The sequence below is a fragment of the Scleropages formosus genome, chromosome 10 (assembly GCF_900964775.1).
Source record: "Scleropages formosus chromosome 10, fSclFor1.1, whole genome shotgun sequence".
In the NCBI taxonomy this organism is placed as follows: Eukaryota; Metazoa; Chordata; class Actinopteri; order Osteoglossiformes; family Osteoglossidae; genus Scleropages; species Scleropages formosus.
Genome location: NC_041815.1, coordinates 31,427,606 through 31,442,627, shown reverse-complemented (window position 1 = coordinate 31,442,627; position 15,022 = coordinate 31,427,606).

The following is a 15,022-nucleotide window of genomic DNA, read 5'->3' as shown; positions in this document are numbered from 1 at the left end:
TCTTCTCCTCCTTCTCCTCTTTCTCCTCCATCTCCATCTCCTCCTCCTTCTTCTTCTTCTTCTCCTTCTCCTCAAAAATAAATTGAATTGTTCTCCTCCTCTTTCTCCTCCTTCTTCTCCTCCGCCTTCTCTTTCTTCTCCTTCTTCTTCTCAGGTTCCTCCAGGAGACTTCTAATCCCTCCAGTTCATTTTTCTCCGTTCCAGTAATTGATGCTCCTGCCTTCGAGAAAGGCCTGTGACAAGAGGAGCGCCTCCCCCGGAGACAACGTTCGTTTCTAATGAAATAACAGAGAATCAATTAAGTGGCACAAACAGAAGGTTGCGGCGTTGGCTGGGCGGCTCGCGAGTCGACGCCGAAGAGCCCAAAAAATTAATTCTGCGCGCATTTACGGCTCAAACGCAGAGCGTTAGTATTGAGACAAGCGAGCCTTTCAGGGCCCAAACACCTCGGAGAAATCATCAGTGACACAATGACGGGAGCCTTTCATGCTCCGGCCCCCTTAGAAAACATGCTCTTCTCGCTCTCTGCTTCAGGCGCGACGCCTTTTAGAGAAAACGCTCTTTCGCTCTTCGCTCCTCTTCCTCCGCGATGCTGCCGAAAATTGGAAGTGTACAAATTGATTTTTCAAGCGCTTCTCAGTAATTGGAACACTTTGATTTGGATTCGGGTGAATTTTCTGCGAATTTTCCCCGTCGTTTTCGGCGAACCCTCTCCCGGCAGAGTGGGCCAGCGGGAGACGCCGGGGGCCTCCGGGTCGTCCCTGGCAGAAACGTTAAAAATGAGCGGAGACGGGCTCCGCTGGCCGTACGCAGCAAACCAGGCGCGACAAAATAAATGTATCACATAAAAAAGACAAAATGCTTTAATTAAATCCTAATAGTCTTAATAGCTGATAAGTCATAGTTGGCAGGATATTAAATTAATGTGCACTGTAATTCTCGTATGGCGGCGCCCTCCCTGTGCTGATGTTCTATTGATCAAAGGTGTCTATTACAGATTCCTGTACTTTCTGCCTTGCCGTACTCCTCAACCGCGGTACAGTTTTGCCGCAGTCGGCCGTCGCTCATGTGACCTGGGATTCCTCACGGAGATGATCTAACCCGTCCGACATTCACGTTAACGTGAAGGAGGGGCACGTTTCAGAGTCCGGCGCACGGTGTGGTGGGGTGTTCGAGCTTGTTTTCACGTGTCCCCGTGAACCGTGCGAAAAGGAGAAGGGACACGTGTGAATAACCAGCAACGCAATGAACGGTGTTTGTTTACATGGAGCAGTGCGCCAAAAGGAGTGATACACATGTTTCATTGACTTCTGCAAAGCCTTGCAATGTGTTGACTATTTTAAAATGTGGGAAGCGCTCAGAAAAGACACCTGCTCTTCCTGAAGAAGGATTTGGACTTTGGACCTGAAGTTAAAGCAGAACATGCACACACACACACACACACACGCACACATCTTTTGTCCTGAGGGGGCCACAGTGAACCAGAGTCTAAACCAGCAACACAGGGCACAAGGCTGGAGGAAAAGGGGTCACACCCAGGACAGGACACCAGTCCATCACAAGGAACCCCAAGCAGGACTCAAACCCCAGACCCGCCAGAGAGCAGAACCCAGCCAAACCCGCTGCACCACCACACCCCCAAGACAGAACATAGAGCAACAGAATCCATCCCAGCTGTAGAAGGTGTGAAACAGGGCTGCGTGCATCTCCCTACCTGTCTGACCTGTGCGCTGAGCCCAGTGTGAGAGGAGCAGGACGGGAAGAAGAAAAGATTAGTGAAGGAACAACAGCAATATGCAGTGCCCTCACAACAGGACAGGAAGAAGGAAACTTCCACATGAAAGAAAAGTGAAAGAGTGAAAAAATGGGATAGCAGCTCAATTGAAAGAAAATTAAAATCATGACACTGGAACAGCAGCGCATTCTGGTGATGAAAACAATTTCGGATCAACGATGAACAGCAAAGGATCCAGCAGCCAAGAGGTTCCCACTGGGAGAGCAGCACTGGGCCGAGCTGCACGGAAAGATCTGGAGAAGGTCCTCAAAAGTTCTGATGGATCCACAAGAAGGAAGAGGAGCACCGTCCAGTCACAGCTGTGTTCTGGAGCACTGGGGGGGGGGCAGGTGGACACTGGAGAAGCAGGACAAGTGAGGCTGAGACATGGCGAGACAGATCATCACACTTTGGAAATTGCCTCGAAAAGACTGTGATGACGGGAGGAGGTTCCGGAGGAAGAGGAAGAGGAGCAAACAGACGGATGGACTGAAGCGCAGTGACAGTGGACACAGCCCTTCAACGCTAAGGACACGAGCGGAGCTCAGAACCTTCTGGAAGGACAACAGGAGTGGACGTGGACTCAAAAGCACGGAACAAAGAGAACAAGGAGTGCATTTACTTTTACTTTTACTTTTACATTGACATTTACCCTGGATTGATTTGTTTAGTAGATGCGTTTCTTCGGAGCGAGAACAATACAAAAAGTACATCACATGAATTAAACTAAACTTTGTCTCTCTTGTCTGTTGCAAAGCAATAGATGATTTTTCACACCGTGGGATGAAATATTATATCCTCTTCACAATCAATTGGCAATATTCTAGCTCTGAGGACGTGTTGGGCATCATTACTCACGATGGAGCTCGATGGTTTCATCATCTCCCTAAAACAGCTCCATTTCCAGGGCCCGGGGAGGTTCACGTGAACACTCGAACCCGAGCACAGGCTTTCATGCCGTTTCACGGTGAGCTGATCTGTGCGCGACTGCGGTGGCGGCGGCGGCGGCTCAACTCCACTCCAGCGCGATCGCTCATCCTCGGCTTCCGTTTCGGACAGATGACCGATGTCCCTGCCAGCGGCGTGTTTCTCGCTCCGCGACGCCGCAGCTACACACACGCTGCGCAAAGCAAGAGGTCAAGCGAGGCGGAAGGCCCCCCGCAGTGGCTTCACCTGCATTCCAACCTCCTCGCTGTCCAGATGAGCTCAAGGTCGAGTCCACGAAATTCAGTCGCTCCGCTTGTGATCTTCAGTGTCGTCTCCCTGCTCCGGTGTCGTACACTGAGCCCGAGCACATCGCCGTCGTCCAGGACCGGCCGCCAGTGTCCGCAGGACACCGTGCGGGAACCGGAGGGGGACGGCCGTCAAGGTGACAATCACCTCAGGGGCTCTCTGGAGACCCGGGGGCCACTCACCTGCCTCCCTGCCCCCCGGGGTGGTGTTGGCATGACAACGCCGTTCCGCCCCTCGTCCTGCCTCGCGTCGGTGACGACTTCATACGGATCAAACGGCCACGAGAACAGCGCCGATACGGGAGACCCCTGTTGGTGTGTGTTGGTGTGCGTGTCACAACCTGACTGGGAGGGAGGTGCTGGGAGCCAGCAGGTGAAGGTCACTCAGGACCGTTTCTTTGCCTCCTGGGTCTCTGGTAACACTGTGATGGTGCTGATTTTGCTAACTGGACTGAGGGTCAACAGCAGGACGCCTCACCCCCTCTGTCCCCCTGTGTGTCCCAGCCCACCCTCGTCCCTAAATCCCCCGGACGGCGCAGATCTCCTGGGAGACGCTCAGGTGAGTCTCTCCCGGCAGAGATGGTGTGTGTGCTGCTGAGACAAGTGCACCTATATCCCACTCACGCGCATTTTATTATCACTGAGTTAAATAGCCTGCGGTCCTCGTCCCCGGTCCACGGGTCTGTGTGTCCCTCCTCAGACGGAGAGGAGACACGGTGAGCCTCCATCACCAGTGCTGCCGGTCGCTGATTCGCACTGAGAGGGTAAGAGACTCTGTGCGTGTGTGTGTGTGTGTGCATGTGTGTGTGTGCGTGTGGCAGGAGGGCAGCGGAAGACGAAGGTGATTTTAACCACATCGGAGCAGCAGCAGAGCTTTCATTTGGAAAGAGCCACGAGACCAATTTCGTGCCGCTCATTTGGTCAATTCTGTGGTCGAATAAAGGAGGACGACCTTTTGACATTAATCAGGAAAATGGGAGCACAATAAATTATTACCTGTTCCTGTTCTGCAGCCACGGAAGCAGCGCAGGGGGTGTTCCGGCACTCGGCTGGGACGCGTCTGACAGGCGCAATGAAGATTTATGGCTCCCTGGTCCTGTCCACAGCCAGGACGCTGTCCTTAAAGTGCACCCCTTTAAGGTCATATTGTATCTCATTAGCGGCGCTCATAGATAATTACCTAATGCAGATGAGCAGGGGCCCCGGGCCCGTCGGCCCTGCGAGCGCAGAGCACCGCAGATGTCAATCAGCCAAACTCGAATCCTCCGGGGAAACGCTTTTGTCCAAAATCATTTGGACTTTAACCCGCTTAGAGTAATTAAAAAATATTAGGAATGGAAAAAAACTCAGCTGAGCGCTTCCACGTATGAGCTCGGTGAGATATGTGCCAATGCGCAGTGCTGCTGCGGCGCCCTAATGAAAGCTGGCGGGCCGGCGTGACGAGGGGCGGGGCCAGCAGGTAGCCGGCGCCGTTTTGGAGGCGATCTCAGCGCACGCCGGGGGAATGACCGGCTGGGGAAGGACCTGCGAGGATTTGTGGCCCCTTCTCATCCCTCCTCCCCATTATTATTGTTACTATCATTATTATTCACAAAAAATCCAAGCGCAGGAAGAAGCAGCTGTAGCAGTCAGGCTTGTTGAGCGCGTGTGGTCGGGGCGGAGCCACACCGTGTCAAGCAAGGCTGTGGAGCTCAGTGACGGTCGAGCTTCTACTTCACGTTTATTCATTTCTCTTTTCTCCAAGGCGACTTGCGCTGTTCGGTTGTAGCTGGACCCAAAGGTCGTAGGTTTGATTCCCCACTCTAGCTGTAGTGCCCTTGAGCAAGGTACTCAGGCTAAATTGCTCCAGTAAAGTCAGTGTAAGTTGCTTTGGAGGAAAGTGTCTGTGTAATAAACCTAATCTATTTACACAGCTTTGTAATTTCACTGGAGCAATTCATAGTAAGTACCTTGTTGCAGGGAACTATTGCTGGAAAGGGGATTTGAACCTGCAACCATTGCATCCAAAGACAGGAGCATTGACCTGCTTCCCTGCTGTGTTCAGGTCTGGTTTCTTCATTTCCACGGAGAGCATTTCACACGCAGCAGGAGACCGTGTTGCTCCTCACTCCTGCCTCCCCCGCATGTGGAACGGCATGTTGGCGTTGACCGTGTGGTCGCCCCTGCCATCGAGACAGCATTTGCCCAGATTCACACTGTCGGGGGTTTGAATCCCTGCGGAGGAAACCCACCGCAACCTCGACGGCGCTCGCTGTCGGGTTTCGCTCTAATCCTGCTCATGGTTCACTACTCTACCGCACAATAGATAAACGTGTGCGTCTAGATTAAGGAAACATAATTCAATTAAAGGAGGAAAAAAGTGCGGAGCCGTGCGAAGGTAGCGGCGACCGCAGATCCGTGGCGCTTTGTTTCCGCTCACATGGGATGGAGGGACGGCGGCCAACTGGAGGCAGCAAATCTCGCCGCTTTTGTCTCGGTGTTCGGCAGGAGCTAATCTCCCGGGAGACGATTAGGAGCTGTCATTTTCATCTTGGAGAGGAAGCAAAGCAAAGCAAAGCAAAGCGGGGCGTGCAAAGGGGGAGGGTCTCCGCAAGGGTGGGCAGAGTGAGATGTGGTCGCCGTGGCCGCGTCGCCATATGGCTTTCTGGTGGAGGTCAAGTGTTCGTGCGACCAGCGGATAATACAAGAACTCGGCTTCCGCACGGAAACTCGCTAAGGCAGAGCGAAGGTGGGGTTAATGTGGAGTCAAGGTGGGGTGAAGGTGGAGTCAAGGTAGGTTTAAAGTGCGGTTAAGGTGTGGTTAAGGTTGATCTTCCCTTCTTTTGTGTGACCAGCGACCAGCACCATTGTTGAGCAGTGCCGAACCACCGAGGACCACTCCGCTCCTGCACCGCGTTTACTGCGCTGTTTCGCTGGGGATAAGACACGGCTTTTTTATTGACTCCGACCACTCGGATACGATTGTGACATATTGGGGTCATTCGTACAGTACGATTGTACAAACCTGTATCCACTTCTACAAAGATGTATTTTTTCTCTGGGAACGGAACTAATTATGTCCTGAGGCGCTGAGCTGAACACACTTATTAAAGCACGTTGGCAGAGCGTCAGATCTGTCATTCTGTGTATAAATGGAAGAGAAAAAATAAAATAAATGAAAACACCTCTGGGGCACTTGGCAGTTGTGCTAAACGCATTATAGCGCTAACCCCGGTGGCAGCGTCCCCAGGGCGTTCTGCACCATCGCCCCACACCGCCTCTCCATTTCTCTCTTTGCCGTTTCTTCGTTTTCTCGGGGGAGGGGGTGTTATGGGGGGCAAAAGGTAGAAAAGGAAAGAGGGATAAATAAGAGTGGAGAGCCCACTGACCGATCACTGACAGGGTGACCACTCCCACCACAGGGGCGGAGATCCACGCATCAGCACATACAGCTGGAGCACCGTGGGGGGGGCCGTGGGTGGCCGACGGGGGTTAACAGGGTTAATCTGCGTCTGCCGTGCGGCTCTGCAAGGACATAAATCTGGGCTCGTTCACTTCGCAGACTGCGATGGGCCCTGATGGCATCGCACTAACCAGATGCCCACAGCGCGCCAGGCCTGCAGCAGGTCGACTTCCTGACGCAGCTCGTACTTCAGCAGCGGTTCCTAGAGTTCAGCGCTCCGCTCCCAGCTGATGAAGCCTGAACGATGTGCGTCTGCAGAGTCGCACCCCACCCAGCAGGACTGGCCCAAGGCAATGGGCAATGGGGCACATCTGTGAATAAGTGGTGTGTGCGTGTGCGCGTGCGTGTGCGCGTGCGCGTGTCTCTCATCACGAGGTCTCCTACGCGGCAACATGCTCTGCGTGGTTCATGCACGCAGTGGTCCGGCCCGTTGCCCCTTTATCCAGCCCATGTCACACGTTCGCATTTCTTCATCACACCGATTTCATTACTGCAAAGTGTGTGTTATAAAAGAGCTCAAATGCGACTCACATGTGGTGAGAAAAACAAAGTAGGACAAAACATGCTGCTCCTCGCTGAGCTATTCCATTTTTTTTACATATGAATCTTTTGCAGTTAATTTATTTTTAATTTCATTTCCTGCACTTATGTACTTTGTAAATTTGTCATGAGTAATGAAGAAATTTCAGGAAATCAAACCCAGGGGAGCAGCTCCAGAGCTCCTGAGCCAGTCCCAGACGTGCCTAAGCTTCCGCCGGGGATAACTAAGTCCGGTGCCGAGTCCATTGTTTCAGGGGCTTTGGAGGACTTGCTCGAGATGTACGTCACCTTGGAGAAAAGCGTCTGCTTAATGAACACCTGTACATGTAAGTTTCTGTCTGTAGCGGAACAAACGCAACCTGTGTTTCCTTGTCCTGCCCACAGGGGGCAGTAGAGGGTACAAGCGGAACTGGAGTGCGTGGGACCCCTTTAACTGAACTCACCGCGGCAGTGTTTAAAGCTCATGTGCCGAGTTCCTCAGTGTCGGTGACTAATAACAACCCGAGGAATATTGCACATGCTTACAGGATGAATCTGTCAACAACGTGTATTCAACAGGAGCTTGTAGAGACAAAACATTTCGCTTTAATTTTAATGTAGCTCATAGGTATAAAAAATGAAAAGTCTTTCATGGTATTTTTAATTTATTATGGCTCTCTGCTAGATGTTTACGGAGACTAAGCAGTGAACAAAGAGAGGGATGTCTGTGTTCAAATGTGCTGCTGATTGTAACAGTGGTGAACTTGGCTTTGGAGTTACAAACAAATCGAGTTATGAACAGACATCTGGTCCCAGCTGTGTTCGTGAAGTGAGAGTGTATCAAAGAAACACTAGTTTACTGCCCTGCAACTGAAACCTGAAACCTGACACTTGACAGGACATTTGCACGTGTTTTGTGTGTGTGTGTGTGTGTGTGTGTGTGTGTGTGTGTACTGGGACTTGATGGCCTCCGCCACGCTGCTGGTCCTCTGCCGGCGTGGCTCCTTGGCGCTCTGTTCTTTCCTGGGATTCGACGACAGACACGCCGCCAATCAGGGACCCGCGCAGAAAGGCCTTGTTTGACATCGATGTCTTATGACGCTCACTGCAGGCATGCAAAATTGAACATGACTCCCTGAAATCCCGGCGCGTGTGTCTCTGCTCTGCGTTAAATCGCCCGTCTGGCTGCTGTGGCGTCTGCTGTGCTGCCGCACCTTGTGGCAGGAAGCTGCTCGCACCCCCCCATCCCACCTCAATTATTCATCTGCCCAGCTGCACAGCTGAACTGCTCTGTGCCCTCAGCTAAAAGCTACACACACGCACACACACGCACACATACACGCACACATACACGCACTCATACACACACGCGCGTGACTCACACTGCTGCTTTTCCCTGTGAGTTGATATTTGTCTCTACGGTTGGTAGTTTTCCATTAATTACAGGTATGTTTTTTCCATTTATAGTAGAACTGTATCTCATATCTCTGTTGTCACTCAGTTATCATTTCCTGCTGTGTTTAGGGTGACAGTGTGTGTCCTCACACTGACACTGACACTCGTACTGTCTGTTAAACATACGAATAGATTTAATATAAGAATATATTTATTTCAAGGTGATAGATGATATTGAAGGAACTCCCACGGAATGTTGTGGAATACGAGTCACACACACGGCTATAGAAAAAAGTGTGACACTGAGTTTAGACACATCCAGGACAATGACTCCCCAGGGCAGCAAATACACACACCTGGGGTCACTGAGGACACATTCTGGGGGAAGCAGAGACATTCACACACGCACGCAGGCACGCACGCACGCACGCACACACGCTGCTGAAGGGTGGGAATTTCACTGCTGGAGAAGGCCAGATAGTTTATGGACGAGTGAAGGGGTGAGTGAAAGGATGAGTGAAGAGATGCTGGCAGCGAGCACTTTGGCTGTGCTGGAGGACAACTTCAACAAGAGAGGAAGCAGCCCTGCGGACGAACAAACGCAACTCCCAGCAGTCCGGCGAACAGATAGCTTGTGATTCATCATCATTAGCATCAGCAGCTGTGGCCTCATCTAGAAATAAAATAATAATAAAAAACAAATAGAAAACATATCTACGCCTATTTAAAGGATGAGGAACATCTAAGGGCCCAAAGATGCACCAGATCACAGGGTATCAGTATCTGCCTTCTGGTCAAAGTAAAGCTGAATGTATCTCTTCTCTTATCGCTTCCATGAGCAGATACAGTACGTAGTGTGTGTGACCACGTGACTGTGTGACCCTATAACTGTGTGAGCGTGTGATTCAATGGTGATTTTAAAGCATGAAGAGGAATCTGTGTACGTGTGTGTATGTGTGTGTGTGCATGTGTGTGCGTGTATGCGTGTGTGTGTGTGTGTGTGTGTGTGTGTGTGTGTGTGTGTGTGTGTGTGTGTGTCTGTGCAGCGCATGTATGTGTGCGGTGCATGTATGTGTGTGTGCGTCTGTGTGTGTGTGTGCGCACAGCATTTCCTCTGTGTGTCTTCACAGGATGATCTGCATGTACGGGTCGCGCTGCCCTCCATTCCCGTTCAGCACGGCTCCTCAGAGAGTGTTCGAATCCCTGATCACCTCTGCAGTTCCGACCCCACCATAAACAGCAGCAATAAGGTGCAGAAGTAGAGAAATATTGTGATATAATAATCCTGCCGAAGGGAGGGGGCTGTGGTAACGCTGCTGATCCTGCTGTGCCACAGGCCCTCGCTGTCCAGCAGTGGAACTCATTGGTCAGCGGCTAATTGACCACGTGGCTCCGGAAGCATCAGACACGAGCGAATGGTCCAGAGGTGCACAGCCAAAGGAACCCTGGGCTCGTGGTTAACAGGGCCAATGCAACTGCCACGTTCCTGTCTTGTCCCCAGTTCCCTACAAGTCTCTGGTACTGCGACCCCTGATAGTAGGATACAGTGAGAGACAGTAGGAGACAGTGTGAGACAATAGGAGACAGTGAGAGACAGAAGGAGACAGTGGGAGACAGTGAGAGACAGTAGGAGACAGTGTGAAACAGTAGGAGACAGTGAGAGACAGAAGGAGACAGTGAGAGAAAGTAGGAGACAGTGTGAGACAGCAGGAGACAGTGAGAGAAAGTAGGAGACAGTGTGAGACAGCAGGAGACAGTAGGAGACAGTGAGAGACAGTAGGAGACAGATAGAGACAGTAGGAGACAGTAGGAGAAAGTGTGAAACAGTAGGAGACAGTGAGAGACAGAAGGAGACAGTGAGAGAAAGTAGGAGACAGTGTGAGACATAGGAGACAGTGTGAGACAGCAGGAGACAGTAGGAGACAGTGAGAGACAGAAGGAGAAAGTAGGAGACAGTGAGAGACAGTAGGAGACAGTGTGAGACAGTGAGAGACAGTAGAAGACAGTGAGAGACAGTAGGAGAAAGTGTGAGACAGAAGGAGACAGTAGGAGACAGTGAGAGACAGTAGGAGAAAGTAGGAGACAGTGAGAGACAGTAGAAGACAGATACAGACAGTAGGAGACAGTAGGAGAAAGTGTGAGACAGAAGGAGACAGTAGGAGACAGATACAGACAGTAGGAGACAGTAGGAGAAAGTGTGAAACAGTAGGAGACAGTGAGAGACAGAAGGATACAGTAGGAGACAGCATGAGACAGTAGGAGACAGTGAGAGACAGAAGGAGACAGTGAGAGAAAGTAGGAGACAGTGTGAGACATAGGAGACAGTGTGAGACAGCAGGAGACAGTAGGAGACAGTGAGAGACAGTAGGAGACAGATAGAGACAGTAGGAGACAGTAGGAGAAAGTGTGAAACAGTAGGAGACAGTGAGAGACAGAAGGAGACAGTAGGAGACAGCATGAGACAGTAGGAGACAGTGAGAGACAGAAGGAGACAGTGAGAGAAAGTAGGAGACAGTGTGAGACATAGGAGACAGTGTGAGACAGCAGGAGACAGTAGGAGACAGTGAGAGACAGTAGGAGACAGTGTGAGACAGAAGGAGACAGTAGGAGACAGTGAGAGACAGTAGGAGAAAGTGTGAGACAGTGTGAAACAGTAGGAGACAGTGAGAGACAGTAGGAGACAGTAGGAGAAAGTGTGAGACAGAAGGAGACAGTAGGAGACAGTAGGAGACAGATAGAGACAGAAGGAGACAGTGAGAGACAGAAGGAAACAGTAAGAGACAGTAGGAGACAGTGAGAGACAGTAGAAGACAAGAAGACAGCGAGAGACAGTAGGAGACGGTAGGAGAAAGTGTGAGACAGAAGGAGACAGTATGAGACAGTAGGAGAAAGTGTGAGACAAAAGGAGACAGTAGGAGACAGCGGGGGTGGGGGGCTCCGGCACTTTCCCTTCCCGCAGGAATCGTCCCACCCAGAAGAGGGCCTCTGTCCTTAGTCCAAGCGTCTCGGCTGAGCGGCGCCGCGGGGCTGCAGGGTGTCCTCTGAGCGCCCCAAAGGTCGTCCTGTCTGCGCTGACATTTCGCCAGAGCACCTCCCACCAATCACTGTCAGGGGGCGGCGGACATAATTAAAGCGAACGCTAATGACAAGTTTAATAACTGTGGCAAAAAACATTTTTCTTGCTGCTCCCATCGCTCATGTCCCCCCGCAGATCGATGAGGAATCAATGGACAACATGGCCGACCCGCGCCGTCGTCTCCCACGGGTGCCGAAGCTTGGGGACGAGTGTTGACGCGGTGCGGCGCGGTGTGCGGAGCGTCCCCTGCGTCCCCTTCTTATTTATCGCGTCTTGTGGTAACAGCGACGCCGGATGGGCGGCAGGTGGCGCAGCGGTCAGAGCTGCAGCCACATGAGCTGAAGGAGGTCCCTGGTTCGAACCCCTGTCCTGCTGTAGTGCAGTTGTTCAAGATATTATCTGAACTCATCCCGTGAGAAACCCCTACTGTATAACAGGGTAAATCGGTGTAAAGTTGATCGTGTAACACCGTATGAAACAGTGTTCCGGGGAAAGTGTCAGCTTCATATGCAAATGTCAGCGTCCCCGTTGAAAAGTACGTTGATCATGTTAATTTCGCTCTGTTGCTCCTCCGGTGCTGCTGGGACGATTCGGCGAAGACGGTTAACGCACAGCTCAGAGGTTCAGTTAAACGGAGCGCAATCGGGTTTTATCTCACAGGTGATAAAACGCCACGAGTGTCTCCATTCAGAGCAGCGGCCGCCAAACCCGTATCTCCTCGGCGCAGGAAGCGCTCTCCGTGTCACCCGTCCGGAGCCAATAAAGCTGCTGCGAGATGAGCGGATAAGAAGCCCTTGGCGGGGCGAGGCAAGGCGGAGCGGAGCGGGGTCGGGTCGGGTCGGGTCGGACGCCGCCGCGTACGGGTTCGAACTGGCCGGCTCTGAGCCCATTGCCTCTGTGTCACGCTGGAGTTAATCCACAGGCCACAAGTCCGGCTCATGGCCCGCTGAGGGCAAAAAAACATAAAAGCCCCCCTGGAACGTGGGCTACCTGCTAAGTGTGTGAGATACACACACACACAAACACACACAAAGAGGCTGTCGGTGAAGGTGCAGTAATTATGTACAGTATCACTGCAGTGTCTCGTTAGCCGTGTTTTAGGACTTGTCTCTGTGACACAGTGTCCCAAAAACAGTGAAGGTGGTCACTGTGGGGGGGGGGGCTGTACATTCTGTTCGTTATATTTGTAGAAGCCCCACATGTGACAGTTTGACAGAAACGCTGGTGACGCCGCCCCTGCGTCCCCTGGCCGACTTGACACCCCCCAGATCCACATCGCGGTCCTCTTCATCTTCCCTGCTGGACGACTGAGCGAGACGGCGCCCCCCCGAGGTCAGGGGCCGAGCGACGGGTCGCCGACCGTAATAAGCCACCGGCTCCCAGCAACGACCCGCCGAGACCCCAATTTCTCCATATGCGGAACGGCGGGATCGGCGTGTGCTCCGAACGGCCACTTCACACGGCGCTCTCCATCACACCGTCCCGTGAGGTCTTAAAGGGCCACACACACAAAGCGGGTCCCGACCCCCACCCGTTCTGGCTGATTGACTCCCGTGTCACTGCAGACTCCCTGCTAACGTGTTTCTTGTTAACCTTCTTTCTCCATTTCGTCCCTTAACTGAAGTGTGCGAGGAAACTTGGAGCTGCTGGAGGTGAGAGAACCCATCTAAGGTGTCCACCTTGACCGCAGGAAACTTTTTAAAACTGTGCGAGTAAAATAATTATTTTCACGGCCAGTAACACAACAGACCACTCTTTCTGTTTTTCTCCACAGCCAAGCGCTGCAGATCCTACGCTGCTAAGGGTGTGCACCTGGAGACACCTGGAGACACCTGGTTACACCTACACAACACCTGACGCTGTTGACCCTAATAAGTTCGGATGTGATTACCACATCAAAGGGGTGTGGCCTTGCTTCTCATTGGCCGAAGCCCATGTCTTCAAGGTGTATTTCTGTTGTTCCACTGAAGACGTTTACACGTAAACTGCACTGAGATCATTGCAGTTCCTCCCCTCTCGCTTCGTGCAGCACATGAAAATATACTTTGATTCATATTCATTTGGTCCATAAATCCCAAAACCACAATGTTTGTACCATCAATAATAATAATGTTAATAATGGGAGTTTAAATAATGGCATTTGTAATGATGCCAAACATCTGAGGGCGAATCCCATCGAACCCGGTGACATTTTCACAATGCGATACACAATTGACTGCATGTGTGATTACCCTGCGGCCCGGTGCCGCGGCGCCGTTCTAACTGCTCTCGGTCTCGCTGGCAACACCGCGCTACATATTTCCCAGGAATATTATTACCGCGTTAAGTGATTAACGCTCTGCGTTACCGTGATTTGCATGGCGGAGTGTGTTTGCGGGACTGTTCGCGTTCAGGGGGCTCGGAGACGCGAGGCGGTACGGCACACTCGGTCCAGGGCTCGGCAGAGCTCTCATCTGCGCCAGAGCGGTTACTGCACTCAGAGCCACTATGGTGATGCTGGTTTGGCCGCGGTGGCGCCTCTCATTCCTGTCCTGCCGCTGCCCCTCTTTGGAGTGCTTCGTTGGACCCTGAATAATTTACAGCTCCCCTTTAAAGAAGCGCATTCAAATGAAGCCTCTCCTGGGCGCGTGAGCCGCGCTCGTCCCCGCGCTGTTGGCCGTGCCGCATTGCAGGCGATCGCCGGCACTCGTTAGGCTCCGTGACGCGTCCCGACCGTGGGACCGGGCGGCCCGGGCATCGCCGCGGCAACATCCTCGGCTGGACCGGGGAGGACAGTCTGAGTCACAGGGGCCCTTTCCCGACGAACTCGGGCTCGTCCTCGTGACCGCAGTAATGAGCTACTTACAGAGGGTGGCGTCGCCGAGCCGACTCTCTCGGCTCCCGCGCCGTCGTCGCCCTGGGGGCCTGCAGGAGAGCAGGCCTCTGCACTCGTTACGACACCGCGACGCGTCACCGCGACTTGCCGCTGGCTTTGCCGGGCGGCCTCGTGCGCCCGCTTCCTGCCTGTGCTCTCAGGACAGAGCAGCGAAACTCAGGGATGTGTTTGCGGACTTCGGCGCAGCGCTGACGGCAGTGTGATGGTAACACACACGGGAGGATCGTGTCAAAGGCTTGAATGAATTACTGTCGAAAAACAAATGAAGAGTTTTCACCGATTGCACGTAACAGTTCACACTGTGGCGTAACTCCAAATCTGCGCCGAATTTTTACTGTAAATAATGTGCTCACAGAACCAGAGGAAAACATGGAGTCTGAGGCGCTCAGTCGCGGCCCTCCGGCCGGCGGTTCGAGGCCCGTGCAGCACGGCGGAGAGCGGCTTTGCCGCCCGTCCCTCTCGATAGAGACGCTTCGCTGTCGTTTTTACGGCTCCGCACACCGAGATTTAAGAGGAAAGTAAAAAACGGCCAGAAAACGGATAGATTTTTGCATTTGTTTCCAAGCCCGCGGGCGGCGCCGCGCTCCCGCTCCTGCCGCGCTCCGCCTGTGAAAAATGGCTCGGCGCCTCGGGGGAAACTGAGTTATGGACGCGGCGGTGGAACGGCCCGCTTCGTCCACTCGCTCTTCCCATCAGGCCGTCCCATTTT